Here is a 19,018-nt window from a genome sequence, read left to right as displayed (position 1 = left end):
CAGCAGCCCACATTCCAGCATAGGTTACTTAAGTAAAAAATGAAACAAAGGAAGAACTTGCAAGGAAGCTTTCATTATATACGACATCAGTTTATCTTCCGTGAATCCGAGCATGCTGTCGTGGTATGCCCATCCAAGACCAGCCGGGCTTTCTGAAGAGACAAGGAGAGCGAACGTTCTCTACAGTCTGGAATCCTGAGGTAAAACAAAAATATATAAAAAAATACACTTTACACGAGAAAGCGACAAGCCTGCGGTCAGCGTTTCTCGCAGTCTACGTACAGCGCTCCATTCACGCGAGGAGCTCGAAGAAGCGATTAACATCTTTTACCCGCGCGAAGGAACGGCGTTTGAAGAAGACCGAGCGACGGCATTCTTCTGAGTGAGGCACTGCGAGCGACGTCCATGGACCTACCAGGCGGAAGTTTCTTGGAAGGAAGTTTCTTGGAAGAAAAGCGGCGCGTACGTGTTATTGTTTGAGCTCCCTTTACTGTTTTCAACTCACTGCCTTCCTTTCATCCATCGCGATTTCACCTGGAGCTTAGCATGCCAGGGCTGTGACTAGGCTAGCCTCTACAGATATCATTAGATTATCTCTCTCTCTCCTTTGAAGAATCCACGGTGGGGGAGGGGGAGACGACAGCGCGGAAGTGGCGAGAGCTTTGTGTTTCGAGGAGCTGCGCGAGAAACAGCTTTGAAAACGCAAGGCAGGGACGTTCAGACTGTGTCCCGTTAAAACTAAGCGGTGCTGTGGAATGCACCCGTAGGCGGGGCCCGTAGCCTCACATATTAACGGGACTCTCACGAGAGATGTTAGATTAATGTTTCGTTTCTTGCTAGACGTTAGCTGACACTTCTCGTTTGTGACACTCGCGTATCATCCATGTATGCCAACATTACTGCAAGATCAGGAGCGCTGGGCGATACATGAAGCAAAAACAATAACCGAGATTGATAATAATGATGATGATTATGCTGATGTTTCCCTTGAAACGGGGATGGGGTGGGGCGGCACATAGCAAACAAGCTCGTTATTGATGCTTTCTAAAACTTTTTGGTGCATAACGATGATGATGACAATGATTATAATGAGGAGGATGATGACGATGATGATGATGATATCACTAATAACATCACTTTTGAACCGGGGTGGCGAAAAATAGCAACCTCGCCTGTATGAGCTGCCGTGTTGCTGGCCACATCGTAATCTAGCGTGAACTGCCTATATCAACTTTATCTAGTACAGTTAACTAGGCTTGCGGTGATCCCGCTTCCATATAGTTCTGCTTTTATGAGTAATAAATTGTGGTTTAGATTAGACGTCCTGAAAGCAGCGTTCGCCCGGACCGGTAATATTTCAAGTTTAATTTACGCGCGCTAGAACCAGGTTAATTGAACCAGGCCAGCCCATCAGTATACACAAACCTCGGACTTAGCCCATTGTCCAGCTTCTCGACGTGAAGCCCCCGCAATTAATATTGTGCTGCCAGCTCTATCAACCACAGTACGGTGCAGCTTGCCTCCGACAGAGGGCAGGAGAGAGAGAGACCTCCAAAGAGAACAGCACTATGAGATAAGAGGATTCAAGATATCCCGCCCAAGCGTAGGCGTTTCTTACGACGTACAGGCTTGCGTGGCTCCTGTTACCGACAGGCGCAGTTGCTTGAGGAAAGCGCCGTCCATGAAAGGAACGCCGTTAACGAAAAGCCTGGACAGTGGTGCTGTGTTTGCGAACGCACAGAAGAAAAGAAAAAGTTCGAGGCGAAACAGGCGCGAAGTTTAGGAGCGTCGCGAATAACGCCCGACTGAGACGGCACTGGTATAGTCTTTCCTCCTGATTTTTTTTTTCTGTGTGTGTTCTTTTTTGCGAGCTGTCCGGCGCTCCCATCTAGCGCGGACTCTGGCGAAGGTGTCCCTCTTCGAGTAATTACTGCCATGCCTCTAAGTAGAGCTTCTGTTTGCGCTTCGCATACTCGCTTGTAGTTCCTGCGTCTTGTTCTGCTTTAATGAGAAACTCGGGGCCGCTGCATCAACGGCAGAAGTGGCCAAAGCTAGGAAGTGAAAAGAAACAGAAGACAAACGGCGGCGAAGGAGACGCTAAGTTTAATGAAAGTGGCTTCCTTCTTTTTTTTTTACGTATGTCTAACATTCATTGTACTACTTTATCGTTACTATCTAATGATCGTAACTAACCTGCTTGCTTTTTCGTTCGTCTCTTTTGTTTTCTTGTTTCGCTGATCCTGGTGTACCCGTTATGCTTGGTTTTAGTGGCGATATATCAGTGAATCTACGTTTCAGTGTGAATGATTTCTCCCCCTCTGTAGGGTAGCAAACCATACCCGCGTAGGGACGACCTCCTTCCGTCCTCCCTCTCTCAGTCTCTTCACATACATACATACATACATACATACATACATACATACATACATACATACATACATACATACATACATACATACATACATACATACATACATACATACATACATCTATCCATCTAACTATCAATCAATCAATCTATCTATGTAACTATCAATCAATCAATCAATCTATCTATCTAACTATCAATCAATCAATCAATCAATCTATCAATCTATCTATCAATCAATCAATCAATCAATCAATCAATCAATCAATCAATCTATCTATCTATCTATCTATCTATCTATCTATCTATCTATCTATCTATCTATCTATCTATCTATCTATCTATCTATCTATTAGAGCTACAATGGCAAGTGAAATTTGAATTGTCTGATACTCTTAAGCGCGCCTCCAGTACGTTTATACAGTCGAACGCAAAAAATTCTAGGGGCACGGAACTCACTAAAGAAATAAAGAAAAGAAAGAAAGTTGCCTTTCCTAACAACTTCAACTCTAAGCTTCAATTTTAGGCGAGTATTATGTGAGGCTCCGCCACTGCGCTCGTCGATTACCGGGTCGATGCCTTAGACAGGGACCAAACTCTTTTTGTCCCCTTCTTCCATCTCTCTCTGCCTTTGTTATAGTTTCGTTTTTGGACTTCGTGCTCCGAAATTCGTTGCGGGGAGAGGCTGTGTCTCCTATGGACTCTTCTGCACACTGTAATGTGACCGGCATGTGAAAGCCAAGTCGGCGTATAGTGCAGCCGTCCATAACCGGGAAATGCTGAATTATACCGCCTCTCAAACGGTGACACCCGTTGTCCCGTCATGGCGTCGTATTATTTGCGCCTCCTGTTAAGCGTTTTCGACGTTTTCATCGTCCCGCGTGGACCTGGCACGCGTTCCTTAATCCTGCGACAACGTTATCACGTGGTGCAGCACACCACGATTTCAACACGACGGTGACTACGAGTACACAAAGCGCACCATTCCAATTGTCATTATTATTTTTTTTTTAATCTGGGATTTTACTCGCAAGGAACCACCATCTGATTACGAGGCGCACGTTGTAGAGGCGGATTCCGAGAAAAGAACATTTTCACCTAGATTGGGCGCACGAACATTTTTCTGGCATTCCTTGTTCCACTTCCCCGCCGCCCCCACCATCGAAATGTTCCCTCCTCAGCCGAGGTCAAAGACACCAGCTTCGAACTCAGCACAACAAAACTTGTTTCAAGTACTCGCAGTGGGTACGTGTGTCGCTTCCCGTTCTCCTCGCATTCCTGCCCTGCATGTTATTGTGCTATGTAGATCACCAAGAGGCCCAAAATGTTCGCTTCCTACACCGAGACACATATCTTTTTTTTAAATGTTACTGAAGCAGGCTTTCCCTAAACTAAACCCGAATTCATCCATTTTTTTCTCTCTCTCTTACCTTTACCGTTTTCCATGGTCCACATACCAGATACCGTTGCATTAGCTGGAGTTCGCTACAGAGATCACTTTTAAAACGCGTAGCCAACAGGATCGAGTACCAGAAATGTGCAGCTAGCAACAAAAGTTCTCCCATACATACGAAGTTAGAGCACAATCGTTTTTCAATAGCTGCTCAGGTGTCCGTGTCTTTATCGTTTCCCTACTACCCCATGACCGGAAGACTTGGAGGAAAAGAAAGGTGGCTGTTTAAAAGAGGGCCTCCTATTTTCCCTTTGGTCTAACGCTCCATTTGGGTCGAGATTGTCCAGCGGAGTTCTTTTGTTTATTGCCGGAATCGAAGCGCCACTTTAGAAACAAGACATCATCGCCTACAGTGAGAGTTGAGATGCTATCGGCGAAGACATAAAGGTGTACCAAATAAAAAAACATTCTCGGAATTCACTTTTGAGACTTTCTTCTGGAAGATGAAGCTGAGCATTTAGAGATGACGCCACTCAAATTTGAGTAGTCGTTGTTTGTCTTTATAGTTCATTAAATGATGAGATCATAAATAAAGATCACGGCTGTTAAAATTTTGTTGAATACAATTGCACAATTGTTGAAGTTTCAGAAAATTGCAGTTCTGGGTACTCAGCATGCTTTGCACAATAAACGACAAAAATGTATAATTTCGTCTGTTACAATGGTAAATTAGGCACGATAGTTCAGACGATTAATCGATTTTATAATTTTATTTAATAAGAGAAAATAAAATGCTGCTAGTTTCAGATATGCAGTATGTAGACGCTTAAGCTAGCAATCTGCAGGTGCTGCAGCTCCGTGTCGCTCGACCATGCTGTACATTGCCATTATCTAATCTGATCACTCCACCTTCCTCGAACTCAGTATTGCTTCTCTTTTTCCAACCACTCCTTGCGGTACACTACTTAATAAAGCTAGTTATATTTACTAACTGGTTACAACATTACCTGCCTTGATATAATTTTGCTTGGTAACGGTAGAGTTAGTAACACTGTTGGATAGAAAAGATGACTACTGCGACTAATGGGCCTTATCTACCACTTCAACACGATGTTAGCTCCGCAGGATATGATGTTTCTAGGCTGTAACAACTTATCGAACCTAATCTGGAATATTCGGGAGTGGATCCGCGCAAATGGCGTCACAGGCTCAATAACTCTACCATTACCAATCCTGTTCTTGCTAGGCATATAAGGGTGGCTTCCATGCGACTAACTCCCCTTACAAGACAAGGCTAAAGTGGTCGTTTCCAAAGCGAACGAAAGTGGCAGCGAATTGTTAGGAAACCGGTGATTGCTAGGAAAGAACTGGTTAGGAAGCTTTCGCTGTTGGCTGCCTCGAAAGCGCTTTATTGGCGAGAGCATCAGCTCCTTCTTTACCAGTGGTGCCAACATGCGAAGGTATACACACTGAAACAGGATCGGCCTGCACTCCCGAGCGAATGTACGGTTGTTTAATGTTAACGGTGCGGCCTCTGCATTTTGCAGTGAGTGCAATGAAATGGGCGGCATAGTACATTTCATCTCGTCCTGCGAATTCTTCTGGACACCATGGGAAGAAGAGGATTTCCTCTCGAACGTGTCGAACTAGTTCATAAATAATTCATTCATTCATTCATTCATTCATTCATTCATTCATTCATTCATTCATTCATTCATTCATTCATTCATTCATTCATTCATTCATTCATTTAACATACTTTCAAGGCCTGAAGGCCTTACAGAAAGGAGTGGGTTAACTTAACAAAAACATTTGTGCAAGATACACAGGCATTTTAAACGTGGCCTTTCATGAATGGTGATTTTGCAGGTATCGGTATCCAGGATGGCTGCGACGGTGGAGGGGAAGTGGTTCAAATCCTTGCTTGTGCTAGGGATGAGTGCATTGCTACAAAGTCTGGTACGTGAAGAAGGCACACCAACTTCGAAACTGTGGTCAGAGCGAGATGATGTGTATGACGGCTGGGTGACATAAGCTGTACTTTCAGAAAAGGGATGTGGTGGTGTATTTTATGTCTTGCCGATCTTATGTCTTTCTTATGTCTTAGTCTTCCCGGAAGGTCCGCGGGTAGTACGCAAGAAAGTGTCACGCATTCTGCTAACAGTTCTGCGATAGACGGTACTTACGGGCATATTGGTGACGTGCGTATTTGGCGCAGAAAGAGAAGCTCAGGCGGCACAATTGCCTGCCAGGTCTTCCAGGCTAACCCTGTATGTTGCAACATCACCACCACCATATATCATTACCAAGCGCTGTAATATCTGGGTAGTGAACGTTGTGACAACTAACAGTAATGAGAACGACATTTTTTAGGCGTGTGGCAGACCATTGGTACAACCCTTGGTACATTGGAGTACACGCATGTATGGATGTCAACGTCGTAGCATGAAGGCACGGATGTAGAAGGCATCTTAACGATAATATACGAGGCAAGTCTACAAATAAACAAATCAGAGCAGGAAGATAGCGAAGTTATATCGCGAATGACATCAAAGGAGCGAAAGGACTTAAGGTCACCAGAAGGTGGACTTAGTGAGTGAAGCAGTTGCTCCTGTCTGGAACACGAACGTCTAGGTGTCCTTAATTTTTTTTTTTCGCTGAAGTGAGGGAATGGAGACAGAGCCGGGAGGGGTTTCTTCGGCTAATTCGCGACGCTGAGATGAGAAAGAGGCCGTGCATAGTGGATGCCAAATGCCACGTGCGCATCTCGTTTACTTCAATAACGACCGACCGTCCAACGGTTCGCGTGCAAAACTGGCGCGTCTACTAGGAGTGAAAAAAGTTCCAGCAGCAAGAGCTTCAAGATTTCGCCCGCGTTCGCAATTCCGGCGGCTTAGCGTCTTAGCTTTCGCCCCGCCGGCTCTACAGATTTAAGGAGCTCCTTTGCTTTTTCCGAGCAAAACTTTTTGCGCGGTGGCCCGGCAAGTTTCGCATTGCCTTCGCGGTGCGAAGACGCCATGTTGGACTCGGAAGATGCCTTCCCACCGTCTCCTCTGGACCATGAGAGTCCTTCTAATGGCTGGATTAACCGTTAATGCCTTGCTCGCTTCACCGACCGGTACGTGGTAGAACTCATTTCGTATGCAGCTTGAAAGCTGCGCTTCTTTTTTTTTATTTTTTCAGAGGTATTCCCACGACTGTCTAACTTACGCGAACAGAGAAGAACGAGGCGGCAACAACAACAAGAAAGAGAAGGAAAATTAAAGGAAGAAGAAGGAGAAGCAGAAAAGACGAAATAGACGTAGTCGCCTAGTCCAGAACGGCTTAGTTGCGAAATGAGAGACTCATATCCAGGAGCATCACGACTTCGCGAAGGAAAGGCTCGACTTCGTATGTCGGAGATAATTTCCCACTCGGTATTAGTGCGCCGCCGAGACCATTCATTCTACTTTCGCCTAACTGATTTTACCAAAGCGCTGCGCACGTGAAGTACTTCGAGAGATTATTGCGCATTCTTCCTTTGTGTGCACAAGAGGCGGACCATTATAAACCTTCATTTCTCAATATTGCAGGGGCAAAAAAAATTCTTTTTTCTCTCTTCTCTCCCCCCCCCTTTTTTTCATCCTGCGTCACGCATATACGGGTGATCACAAGGGCCTCCGGCGAAGGCTGAACAGCCAATGCTTCAATCCAATTGAGTGTGCGAGGAAAAAGTCAAGGTCGAACTCGTACGCCTACAATGGTCTTCAACTGAACGCCAGATTTGGGCACTAAAAGCCCCAAATAAGCTAACCCGATCTAGCCTCACGACGTAGAATAGCACGCTTTAAGCATTTTTCATAAATTTTTCCAGTCTTTGCTTTTTGACAACTCGTGCATAAAGAGAGCACGTCGCATTGCCCCCACCAGTCACTCTAAGACAGTAGATCCGCCGCAAGCCCTTACCGTGACTTTTCGGTAATCATCTTTTTCTGCGCACAGCGGGAGACTGGAATGGCCTGCTCACCGAAGTTGCCACTATCATGGACCCACTTGCATTGAAGCGACTCATCGAACACATTCCACTGTAACTTGTAATATCTTCGTATACCATAAACCACCCATTCCATCATGTGATGTCTCAAGAGACCTTTCAGCAAATAAATAAACATACCCATATCCAACGCAGCGTTTCTTACTGAATGGACAACGATAGCGGTCAGCGAGATTGCTTCGAATTCTTGCCGCGTAATAGGCTCTCAATGACCACGTCTACACTGTCAAGTAATATAGATACACGCTTAAAAAATGTTTACGCCCTTTGGGTCTCATCTTGTCCCGCAGCAATAACCCTCATCTGTCTTGCCCGCATTTCCTTTCGTTAACGCTGCGAGCCCAGTACTTCCAAGTCGCGAAAGGGTTGCGCGTTATCAGCGTGACCCAGCATTCTCGACAGGAAAGTAGCGAGCGCCGAGTTTTCAAGAAAAGGAACGCGAGAACGGAAGATGGACGATTATTGCCGTGGGACAAGATAAGCGCCAAAGAGTGTAAACTTTGTAATAGCGTACTTAAAAGTTAATAGACCCGCCGTGGTTGCTCAGTGGCTATGGCGTTCGGCTGCTGAGCACGAGGTCGCGGGAACGAATTCCGGCCGCGGCGGCCGCATATCGATGGGGGCGAAATGCGAAAACACCCGTGTGCTTAGATTTAGGTGCACGTTAAAGAACCCCAGGTGGTCGAAATTTCCGGAGTCCTCCACTACGGCGTGCCTCATAATCAGAAAGTGGTATTGGCACGTAAAACCCATAATATATATAAGAGGTAATAGAGAGATAGATAAACGAGATGCGAAAGGCAGAGAGGTTGACCGGAAGATAGATATCCAGTTTGCTACCCTGAACTTGGGAAAGGGTATAAAGGGGAGACAGAAAGAAAAACGCACACACGTTGGTCTATGTCTCACGCGCTGAGACCACTTTTGCGTTTAAGGGTGCGAATTATAGATTGGTTCAACTTTAAGGGAGCAAATTCTTTTACATCGTTGCCCTGAAAGTGGAGCAAAGGTCACGGCGCTCGTTATGCTGACTTTTCTGTTTAGATGAGAGAATTCGCGAATTTCTACGAAGTTGCTTTCGTTATCAAGAAACTGGCGTTGACTGTCGCTTTGATATCCACACATTATCGCGCCATTCTGTGGGCAATCATACAAACAGTGCATTTACACTGCTATAAAGTGGGGAATTGCAATACATAGCGGTGTCGGCAACCACGTAACCACGGTAAGTCGAGGTGTATAGACGAGACTTTAGTTCTGAAGTGAACTTAAAAGGCAACTTCTATGCTTAGTAAGCCATCAGTCAACAGTCAACTTCTATGCTTACAGTAATAAATATTTCTTTTCAGTCGCTCTATTTCTCTCGCCTAAGCGAGCATTTGCGGATGCGTAACCTTGGCTAAAGCGTAACATCTGCTTAAGCGTAACCTTAGCTTGTAACAAAACTTTCACCTCCACTTTAGCGGAGCCCTATGTGTACTTTTCAGAACAGGCGATTTCCATATGTCGTAGAAGGCATCATTCACTCATACGTGGAAACTGAATTGTGAGGGCCATCTAGAATAAATACATCCTGTAGAGAACGCTTCAAAAACACAACCACTTGCAGGCTTCAGCGATTATTGTGACTCTGAACTCATTTCCTGCGACAGCAGTGGTTCTTCTTAAGAGCTGCACCGAATTTTCTTGAAACACTTGTTCGTTACGCATGCGCACAACGTCGCCGAAGTCCGCTGCAGTATTCCCTGCCGCAGCCTTCAGAATACATGCGCAGGTGACACCCCTCTCGTAGTCTGGGTGACGAACAAAAGCCTCCCCCCCTCCCCTCCCCCAACCCCTTTCACTAACTGCTGAGCGAAGTTGTTGTGCTGCATGCGATCGCACTGACAAGTGCGCAGCCAGCCAGTTAGAGGCAAATCCAAACTGGCACCCATCCCCCCAATTTGCCACGTCCTCAATGAAACACATCCTACAGCATACCCTCCTCGCTTCCCGCGGTGCTCAGTTAAAGCCACCATACATAATAAAGCGTGGCCATGTCAGACCATCCCTGCTCGACGGTTCGTTAAACGACGGCTTGGTAGGCTGCCGGATCCTGCCGGTACGCAGTTGCCGCAGGTACGCGGTACGCAGCAACTGCCGGTACGCAGTTGCTGCTTACGCTCGGCTGCACGAGCTTGTTCTTGTGCCTGGGCTGCAGCATCGCCACGGCGTAGACGATCTCGTTCCCCGGTTCTACTCGCGGCGTTGCTGATCGAAAGCTGCCTGCTCCTCAGGAGTACGTATGACGCGTGGCCTATCCATTTCGGAGCCGGAGAGAAAGTGCTGCCTGCGCTCTCGGCTGCGGCGGAGAGCAACGACGTCACTACTGGAGCAGCCAATCGCGCGCCTCTCTTTCTTTTTCCACGCATGCGCATGGGTCGCACCGGAGGAGTTTTTGCCGCACATACGACAGATGGACGCACGAATCGGCAACATAGAACTTCGCTGTTATAAAAAAAAAACCTTCTACAGTGCACTTATCGCACGAGAAGTTCTAGCATCGGTATATAGATGCGTTTATGGGCAGGCTGTAAGTCAAGCCTGTTGCTCGTGAACCGAAGTTTCAGTTCTGTTATTCGTTATGGGTAAATTTGCCGCACAAAGGTTCGTTATGAGCACTACCTCATTTATAATGCACTGTCTCGCCCATTTTATCGCGGTGAAATTTCCATAATTCGTTTCCTTGTTCTAAATTAGTTCCTGCAAGCAGCTGCGACATCTCCCCCTGTTCTACAGAATAAACCATCACAAAGATGAGACTCCTAAGTCGGTTGCGAGTTTGCTGAATTAATTCGCGTACCTCGTCGTGCCGCCTCAGAGTAACTTTAGGAACTAAATCGCATTCACTGAAGTGCCACTTAATTTACATGTTCGCTGCATGTTAAGCAGAGCATTTCGCTGCTAACAATTCCTTCTTTCTTATTTTTTCTATGTAGAGTAAGCAAAATCCGTACATCGCGTCGGAGGCCTTTTTGCTGAGGGCACCCTACTTGAATTATTTTGCATAATATCTTTTGTGCATCTTCTACTAAAGAAACGTCGATCGGTCCTGAGAACGCGTTTTCTCTTTCTCGTCCGTCAATCGACTTGCGTTCCCGAACCAACTACATACCTGCCGTACATTTTTAATACTGTCTGGCTTCGATCAAGCGGTAGGCCACCTTCCGTCTCGTCCACACGTTAGAAATTTAAATTAAGGTACACCTTGTAAGCATACTGAATATATGGCGTGACTATCCTGACTCTGAGATGTGACAAAGTGCTTCCGGTATGCGAGGGAGGAATGCAAAAAAAACACAATATATTTCAGAGAAGAGAGAGAGAGAGGGAAACAATGACGGTAAGGTGCTTTTGTTCGTCACCTTTAACATTTCCTTTCAGCTGCACCAGCCGATAAGGTCAAACGTCAGGCTTCAGCCAGACGGTATGCGTGCAATATGTGGTCAACGAGCAGTGATAAAAGAACTCCGGATCGGGATCTTTCTTTTTTTCTACTTTCGCGTCGTGTGCAGTGGTATCCTCTCATCTCCGCAGATCACAGGCTGCGAACAAAGCGGCAGCCATGGCCGATCTCGGAGCCTGTGTATAGGTTGACATTTCAGCCGGTGGACGGTTATGGCGTAGTCATTAACTCCGGGGATTATCATAACTCCTCGATAACCGATACCCTCAGGACCTTTCAGTTATGACGTCAGGTTGGTAGGCCAATGCCTCACTGCACTTCAGGTCGGGTATATTCAGACAAGACACATTGTTCGCAGTAAATTCTGACTTGTATTTGCCCTCCATGGCTTTACCGTTCCCGCCATACACGGGGGGCGTGACGCCAGAAAAATTGCTTGGCCTATGTACAGGCAGGATCAAAACTTCACAGGACGCTTTTTTTTTTTCTTCTGAGAAAGAGCGCAATATTTCCGAGCTTGGGCAAGCAGCCTGGATTTCAGGAGCGCTGCGTGTGCTGTCGTACGCGGTCATTAGAGTGTTGTACTGATTTAATGACTGCAAGCTGAAGCAGGGCTAAAACTAAATCTTTCTTTTTTTTTCATGAAACCCACATCCCGTAAAAGTTTGACCCTACCTGCACAAGCGTGGAAGCTTCAGCGATATGGAAACGGTTGCCTTCTATGGGAAACTCGCCGCGGTAGCCGACTCGATATGGCTTTAAGCTGCACAGCTCGAGATGTCAGATTTGATACCGGCCACGGCGGCCATCTTCTGGAGGTGGCGAAATGCAAAAAAAGAAAGAAAAATAGCACGCTCGTGCACTTAGATTTAGGTGCACGTCATAAAGAACCACGGGTGATCGAACTCGATTCGAAGTCCCGCGCTTCGGCGCACCTCCTAATCAGTTCCTGGCTGCCTTTTGCGCGTAAAATCTTGTAGTTTTAACTCCAATGTTATTTTTAGCGCAGACAGGCTTGGACGAAATAATTGACTCAACCGGATTACTATTTGGTCAGGTGCACCTTAACGCTCGCAACAACCACTGCCGCTAGTGTGAAACAATGGGCGCTGTCGGCGCCTGCGTATTTTGTCGATGGCGCGGTTTGTCGGAGCGTTAATTTGTGGGTTTAAGATCCACGGCTTACCCCCGTATTCAGAAATGCGTCTTCAACTTGAAGCCCATGCTTGACTTGATATAAGTGACGCCTGATGCGAGTGCGCCCACGACGCTCTATTCGTTTCCCTCTGGTGCGCTCACGACTGGCGTCATTGAAATCAAGACGAGCGCGGGATTCAAGTTAAGATGCATTTCTGAATAGGGCGCACGAGAAACCATAGTGCAGCAGACTCGGGCACCGCGATATCGTTCAGCTATCAGGATGATGATGGGTGGCACACATGTATTTACGTAATACTCGCGTTTTCGGCTTCGGGCATCCTTGTGCAGCGACTGATTACGCTCTACCTTTCTAAATTTCCGAGCAATCATAAATTTTCTAAGCGCACGAGGGGCAATACTTTTTCTTTTTTTCCTTTCTGAGACGCGTAATCATTTGCTAGTTGCATTTATGACGCTACACGTTGTCGAACGCGGTCAATTTACGAAGTCGCAAAGCCGTGCGGATCCAAAAAAGGACGAAGTTTAGGCAAATCTATTAAAACAACCATCGTTTCCGTGCTGGCTGGACCACCTCGCTCGCAGCGCCCGTGGGCACTAGCGCCATCTCTTGTAATTTAAAAAAAATAAAATATATGAGGTTTTACGTGCCAAAACCACTTTCTGATTATGAGGCACGCCGCAGTGGAGGGCTCCGGAAACTTCGACCACCTGGGGTTCTTTAACGTGCACCTAAATCTAAGTACACGCGTGTTTTCGCATTTCGCCCCCATCGAAATGCGGCCGCCATGGCCGGGATTTGATCCCGCAACCTTGTGCTCAGCAGCCTAACACCACAGCCACTGAGCAACCACGGCGGGTACTTGTAATTTTAGTGGGAAGCTCTAGTGAAGGAGCAGATCTAGACGTAGTGCAAGGGCAGGTGCCCGCTCGCCCTTCCCTCCTCCTCCTCCTCCTCCACATCATCATCATCATCATCATCATAATCATAAGCATCATCCCCTATACGAGACGTGCCGGCTGACACTACTGATCGTGCAGTGAGACTTCGTTTCACCCAAACCCCCAAGCTCTGCATGCTTTGATGGGCAGCACAGAAAGTTTCGAGAAGAAAGGGGGTTAACCGAGAGGCCCGAGTATTGCACGCGTAATGCGAAGGCGTGGGATCAATCCCCACCTGCGGCAAGTTGTTTTTTTTTTCATCCACTTTCATTGCCATTAATTTATCATTTATTTCATTCAATCAGTAAGTATAAGTAATTTCCCCTGTGTTGTCCTTGGTGTCTTTGTTTTTTAGGGTCTCACGATATAAAGTTTGGATGACTTTCACTGCGCTAACAATGGCCCAAATACGAGACAACATACTTTGAAATCTGTTACGTCACACTGACGTATCGGCACTGGGGTTTCGGTGAGAGAAAAAGAAAAAAGAATGCGCAAATTCGGTTTACATTTCCTGTTAAGTAATAAACACATTTGGCCGAGCGGTCCAAAGCCACACATAAGAAATTCCACGCCTTCAAAGACGTGGTCTATGTCGTCGCAGCAGAATACATAGAACGCAACTGTTTGTCCCTTGCAACGGTGGATTCCTCAGGTCAAATACGCGCTGGTGGTTCAATCCGTACCAGAAGCTCTGAAACAGCAGAAGAGACGGCTATCGCTCTGGCAATAGCCTCCACACATTGTCATTACATTATTAGCGATTCCAAAGCAGCAGTACGCAATTTTGCGAAAGGTCTAGTCTCGGATCCCGTAAAACACATAGTAGACGCCAACCAACACCCACGACCAATCCAGATCATTTGGGCACCAGCACACGCCTCCCTACCCGGCAACGATGCCGCCGACACTGCCGCTTGAGGACTCGCCAACCGAGCACCCGGACGGATCACGCTAGGATCAGAAAGGGATCCCATGGTCATTTACCAGGAAATAACTAAGCACTACATGTTAGCCAGGGCAGTGTACCCGCCAGCCCACAAATCGCTTAACAAGCGACAAGAAGTAGCTTGGAGACGACTTCAGACAAACACCTACCCCAACCCCGTAGCCTATCACTACTACTACCCCGACCAATCCCATAATACATGTAAGCATTGTAAGAAAAAAGCGGATCTGTTCCATATTATGTGGTCGTGCCCAGCTGAAAATCACCCCCCCCCCCAAATCATGAATTAAGTAATACTGAGCAGTGGGAGGCCGTGTTGCTCAGCTCCGAGCCTGACCTGCAGGCCAAGGTCACCAAGAGAGCTGAAGAAGCCGCCCGGGCCCAGGGGTTCTTGGCTGCCTAACTTCAAGGTCATCCGTCAATACCTTGTTTTCAAATAAAGTCTTTACTCACTCACTGGGCGAAATTAACGTAACTAAGGATTCGAAAGCACAAATTTTGTCGGTGTGCATTGATTTAGCGTCTTCATTTTTTCCTTTAGCGTCCCTATAAGCCCAATATTTACCATAATTAATGCGCATTAGAAGTGATTATACAAGCATGTTTCTTTAATGTTGCCATTGTGGCGGTGGGTCTCTCGTGAACCCTTGCCGCGTATAGCCAGACTAGTAAACACTGGCACGAGATTTACTCGCAGAATCGGCGGCGCTTGGGACCCAACGATTAAGCGGGCCACCGTTTTGCATACATTCATCGCTCTGCGCGCACCCCTGCGCGGCCGCAGTCATCACGTCGTAAAGCGTGAACAACTCGTCGAGCCAAAATTTGCGAACGTCGCGCTGCGAACACATGCCAGAAACAAACAAACAAAAAAACAGGGAGAAACATCAACCATTCCAGTGGCGCCGACGGCGGCGGCTGCTGCTGCCTTCTGCTGCAGCCGCGCGCAGTTCCTACAGCGACACGTTAGCGTAGCACGTGACCGTTTGAGCAGCAAGAGATTCGGATTAACCCTTCCCGTAGTGGCGGCTACTGCTGCCTTCTGCTGCTGCCTTCTGCTGCAGTCACACCCGGTTCCTATGGCGACACGTTAGCGTAGCACGTGACCGGTTGAGCAGCAAGCGATTCGGGAAACGCGCGTGCATTCGGGATGCCATTCGTTGTCCGGCCGCGCATATATAACGACTCCCGATGCGAGGCGTCATGACCAGAGCTGTCTGACCGCTGCATACGAATGTTCCGGCACCCTTGGTAGCAGCAAGTTGTCTGCGTGCACGGCGTGGGTGCAGTGCAATGAAACGCTTGATCGCTTGCCTCGTCAAAACGCCCAATCTTTCAGCTGCCATCGCAATGCGCTGCTGAGCTAGCTCAAGCTTGCTTATACCTTCGTGAATTGCGATCAGCGACTTCTTAATTACCGAGAATTTTGAGCTTCGCATTGACACGAGGCCCCACTACGTAGCCGTAGGATTATTTTCGCCTACGGAGACTTCTCTCGCTAATGCAATATTCATGCACCGTGCTTGATGTACCTTCTTGCGGTGTGATGTCCCTTCTTTTTTTTTTCTCTTTCCCTTCTTTTCGTCCTCCTTTCCAAGATAGTGAACGAGTCCTCTTTCAGGAGACACTCGCTAACTGCTTTTTCTTCTTCTTTTTTGACTTTGCGTGATGTTGATATGTTAATAAAGATAATTGATAATTGTTAATAAAGATGTTAATGAGCCGTAACTGTTAATAAAGATAAGTACCCTCGGCGATCGCATACGGTGAATCGACCACCAAACTCCCGGGCATTTTCCACCTGTCATTCCTACTTCAACTGGCATGTTTCTGGCCGCATCCGAAAGCGGACTACTATGGTGAAGACAACGTACTTGATGTTGCGTGCATTGGAAAACGCACCGATTTCAACGAGTTCCCGGTCATTCTTGTACTTTTACAGTCTTGGAAGATTTCGCTAACAGTATTCGCAGGTTCAAGGTAAAAATCACCCCCCTAAAAGGAATTATTCGCTGCACCATAGATGGTTGTCTTCAGAATAGCATGCAGTTTTTCATTTTTTTTTAAATTGAGAACACAATCCACAGAACTCTGGGCACAGAGATTGCAGGAAACAACACAACACACAACTGGCCCCAGCTGCAGGCTTGTTAAATCTAAAGCATTCTGGTTGGGTTTACGCCCATTCGCGGGTATTCTTGTAGAACCAAAAATCTGGAAACAACTCTTGTTCCTTCTTTTCTCACCTTCCCCCACGCCCCTCCCCTTCCACTCGTCTCGCTAGTAACCACACTCTCAACGTCAAAAAACGAGCCGTGTGTTCTGCAGGGTGTCTCTTTCTTTTTTCTTTTTTTTAGACAATTAAGATTTTTTCTTAACGCAGCGAGAGCCGGGAACGCGGCGTTCTTGCAGCCTAATTCATAAGCGAGGTGGACGTACTTTGCCGCTAATAGCCAGAACTTCATAAGATTAATTAACCTACTTATTAGTGCCTTGGGGGCCATTGCTTAAACGGCAGATTTGGAGGCAGTGACATTTTCACGCACACCTTGTTTCAGAAGCCTCGACTATCGAACCTAATTCGAGAGATTCATGGTCTCAAATTCCAAAGTTCAATCGAGGCAATATCGAGACTGAGCTCGTCCCCCTGCACGTCAGAGGGCAATGCCCCGTAAGGAAGTCTGGGGCGATGTATTAACGATAGCAAGCCGCGGCTAACTGTGACCCGACACAGCTACACACACGCTTGCGAGGCAAAGCATGCCGTGTCATTAGGGGTGCGATCTTGTACGCGTTCCAAAGTCGAACGGAGGTGGTCCGTTCTTTACGCCTCGAAATACGCGGTCCGTTCCGTTGCGTTCGTCCGATAGCAGACGACACGGAATGATTGACAGCAGATATAACGTCACAATTGACGTCATGACATTCGTCACGGTTCAAATTGACTAATCGTGTGCCGCTCGGTAGAACGGACCGCCTCCGTTCCATTTTGGAACGCGTACAAGATCGCACCCTAAATGCCGCCGACTGGCCGAAACGTTCGGTTACCAACTGCATCGCGCTTGTCCTCACGGGGCGTTTCGGCCTGATAAGATAGCGGGACCACCTTTACTGCACTCCCGTGGCGCTCCCTTCCGATGTCACCTGGACTTAGCGTTGAAACTTGATCGCAAATATCTCAAATTAGGCGCGATATTAAAGGTTCCTTAAAAAAATGAGGGTGTATTAAATTGTGACTGGCTTCACCATTCACCATTCAAACAACTGCCCCAAAGGCACTAAAAAAAAAAAATTTTTTTTTGCTAACTGTTGTTCATGGGCTCAAGTTATTACCGGCAAATTACGTCCGCCTCGCCTAAGAACTCGTCCGCAGGAGCACGGTGTTCACTTGGCTTATAGCATCTTCTATAAAAAAAAGGAGTTCTCTTAAAGAAGAAACAACCTGTGTATACAACGCGAATGACTCTAAGTATGCCCTATCAACTCCGTAGTGACGTCGGTTCGTTGTAAGACTTTACACATGTGTGTACGACAGGTTAAAAAAATTAAATTATGAGGTTTTACGTGCCAAAACCACTTTCTGATTATGAGGCACGCCGTAGTGGAGGGCTCCGGAAATTTCGACCTGGGTTCTTTAACGTGCACCTAAATCTAAGTACACGGGTGTTTTCGCATTTCGCCCCCATCGAAATGCGGCCGCCGTGGCCTGGAGTCGATCCCGCGATCTATGTGTACGATAGGTTACACTCTGTGTAGCCCAACACCTGGCACCGAGCGCAAGCAAATGCGAAAGTGTGGATTTCCCGTCAACATCCGGTCAACGCCGGTCAACATCCTTATGCGCAGCATTCGTCAACATCCGGTCAACATCAGGTCAACATCCTTATGCGCAGCTGGCGTTCGGCAATGCTTCATTTCTTCGAAAGCACAGTTTCGTTTATCGGAGTATCCTTGGATTAGCTACGTTTAGCAAGTCAACGGTTCAATCCAGAATTCGTAGTCCACGTGATTGCTCTGAAGCAACTCGCATCATGGCGAAATCAAATCAAGGAGAGTACTTTGCTGCCACCTGAATTCGAGTAAGTGTGCAGTACCTACTGCACACTGACTCGAAGCTTCCGTTACTGAGATATTAGCTTTCGCTTCTAACTGAAATTTACTGCGTTACCGTTATATTAGTACGCTGGTGCGAGCGTCTCTCGTCTGAGCGCTTTCAAAACTATGAAGCCGGACCTTGCGAACGCAGTAATCTGGCGTATAAAAACTGCACATGGCGTACAAGAACTGTACCTTTCTCCGCATTCGTAGGTAATTCAGGCAGCATCGTGGTTCGTTTTGCATTTTTGGCGGATGCATGTCTCGGCAACTTGAATAAATGCCAGCATTGTTCACGTTTGGTGCCACCTGACGTGCTGATGTATCCATTAAACTCTGTTTATGACTTATTCGCATCAATTCGGCGATAAACCGAAGAAAATCCTGAAACGCTTAGTTACAAGTACGAGCTGTCCTACATATTGCGGCTGATTCGTGGCTCAGCACGTACTGAAAAAAAATTTGCTCATCGGAAATCAAATCTTGCCCAATATGTTCTACCTTTTAGTAAGTTGACTTCGGTTTACTCGAGTTTTTCCCAGGACATTTACGTAGCCTATCTAAGTTCCAATCTTTGCTGCTGTAGTCTTAGCTCTTCGTTCAGCTCACCGGCGACCAACTGTCCAGCTTCATTT

At 46.9% G+C, this 19,018-nt stretch overlaps 1 protein-coding gene across 4 annotated transcripts in view; it reads right to left on the bottom strand.

Moving 5' to 3' along the window:
- Positions 1–19,018, bottom strand: part of LOC135896516 (mucin-19-like) — a 379,214-nt gene that overhangs the window by 271,683 nt on the left and 88,513 nt on the right. Inside the window, exon 2 of one of the 4 annotated variants that reach the window (XM_070540182.1) lies at positions 90–195. The exons of the other annotated variants lie outside the window; for them this stretch is intronic. The gene's annotated coding sequence lies outside the window, so the exon portion shown is untranslated. Of the gene's footprint in view, positions 1–89; positions 196–19,018 lie in introns of those variants that run through there. 4 annotated transcript variants of the gene reach the window in all.

Source organism: Dermacentor albipictus, chromosome 6, assembly GCF_038994185.2.
Source record: "Dermacentor albipictus isolate Rhodes 1998 colony chromosome 6, USDA_Dalb.pri_finalv2, whole genome shotgun sequence".
Classification (NCBI taxonomy): Eukaryota; Metazoa; Arthropoda; class Arachnida; order Ixodida; family Ixodidae; genus Dermacentor; species Dermacentor albipictus.
Note: the sequence above shows the minus strand (reverse complement) of the source record. Positions and strands in the feature narration are given on the sequence as shown.